This window comes from Sus scrofa, chromosome Y, assembly GCF_054392235.1.
Source record: "Sus scrofa isolate SSC_HxYL_T2T_F1_AM1 chromosome Y, Sscrofa_HxYL_maternal_Yorkshire_Landrace_v2.0, whole genome shotgun sequence".
Taxonomy (NCBI): Eukaryota; Metazoa; Chordata; class Mammalia; order Artiodactyla; family Suidae; genus Sus; species Sus scrofa.
In genome coordinates, this window is record NC_139402.1 from 14,714,851 (window position 1) to 14,717,084 (window position 2,234).

Here is a 2,234-nt window from a genome sequence, read left to right on the forward strand (position 1 = left end):
ATTAGCACATGTAAAGAACATCTATTCTGATATTCGGTGGGATGTAATGTGCTGAAAATGTCAGTGAAGTCTAAGATTTCTATTGCATCCTTTAGGATCTCTATTGCCTTGTTGATTTTCTGTTAGGGGATTTGTCCTTTGATTTGGGTCAGGTGTGAAAGTCCCCTACTATTATTGTGGTCCTGTCAACTTCTCCTTTTATGTCTGTTGTAATTTTGTATGTATCTGTGTGTTCCTACATTAGGGGTACATAGGTTGACAACTGAAATATCCTCTTCTTGGAAGGATTCCTTTGTCATTGAATACTGTCCTTCTTTGTCCTTGTTTATAGCTTTCATTTAAAGTGCATATGGTCTTATGGGAGGACCTGTTATGGCTCAGTGGTTAATGAATCTGACAATGAGGTTGCATATTTGATCCTTGGCCTTGCTCAGGGGCTTAAGGATCTGGCTTTGTTGTGAGCCGTGGTGTATGTGACAGAGAGGGCTAGGATACTGTGTTGCTGATGGTCTGTGATAGCTTGGCACCTGCATCTCTGATTAGACCCCTAGGCTGGCAACCTCCATATGCTGCAGGAATGGCCCTAGAAATGCACAAAGACAAAAAAAATGTGGATTTGGTCTGGTTTGAGTATTGCAACTCCTGCTTTTCTGTCTTTTCCATTGGCATGAAATGTCATATCCCATTCCCACTCTTTCTTCATTTACTGATCGTTATTTCCCCAATGTAATTTTGTTTTCTACTGTACATCATGGTGAGCCAGTTACATCTACATGTACACATTGTATTTTCTCACATTGTCATGCCACATCATTAGTGACTAGACATAGTCCCAGTACTACACAGCAGGATCTCATTTCTAGTCCATTCCAAAACCAAGAACTTGCATCGATTAACCCCAAGCTCCCAATCTATCCCACTCTCTCCACTCCCCCTTGGCAACCACAAGTCTATTCTCCAGTCCATGATTTTCTATTGTGCAGAAAGGTTCATTTGCGCCGTATATTAGATTCCAGATATAAGTAATGTCATATAACATGTGTCTTTCTCTTTTTGACTTTACTTCACTCAGAAGGAGAGTCTCTCATTTCATCTCTGTTGCTGCAAATGGCATTCTTTTGTTCTTTTTTGTGGCTGAGTAGTATTCCATTGTCTGTATATACCAAATAATCCTAATCCAGTCATCCATTAGTGGTCATTTGTGATGTTTCCATGTCTTGCCTATTGTGAATGGAGCTGCAGTGTACATGCATATGTATATTTTAAGGAAAGTTTTGTCTTGATATATGCCCAAGAGTGGGATTGCTAGGTCATATGGTAGTTCTACGTACAGAGCTCTAAAGACCCTCCATACTGTTTTCCATGATGGTTGTACCATCCTACATTCCCACCAAGAGAACAGGAAGGTTGCCTTTTTCTCCACATCCTCGCCAGCATTTGCTGTATTTCGGCTTACTCATGATAGCCATTCTTACTAGCATGAGGTGGTATCTTGTGGTAGTTTTGATTTGCATTTCTCTACTAATCGTGGATGTTGAGCATTGTTTCAAGTGCTTGTAGGTCATCTGAACATCTTTCTTGGAGAAATGGATATCCATTTCTTCTGCCAAGTTTTGCCTTGGGTTCTTGGTTTTTGGCACTTGAGTTTTATATGTTGCTTGTATATTCTAGAGATTAAGCCCTTGTCAGTTGCATCCTTTGAAATTACTTTCTTCCATTCTGTAAGTTGTCTTTTTGGTTTCTTTTTGGTTTCCTTTGCTGTCACTATGATTATGTCCCATGGTCTAATCCCTGGACACTCTGACTATGGTATTTTACACAGCAACATAGACTTTGCAGGTAGGATTAAGGTAAAGCTCTTGAAATGGGGAAGACTGTCTTGGATAACCCAGAGGGCTCAGGGGAGTCACAAAGTGTCCTTATACAGGGACATGGTAAGGGAGTTAGAGTTGATGAGGAAATGTGATGACAGAAACAGAGCCCACTTAGGCCTTTGCAGGCACCTGGATGCCTTCAAAGTTGGAGGAAATGGCCATGACCCAAGGAACATGAATGGCTTCTAACCACTGCAAAGAGAGAATTTATTCTCTCCTGAAGTCTTGAAAAGTGTTCACTTGTACCCACAGCTTGATGTTAGCACAGTGAGATCCATTTCAGGCCCCGGATGGTCATTAATATATGATAATATTATATGATAATAAACTGGTATTTTGCCTTATTAATTTTTATATATC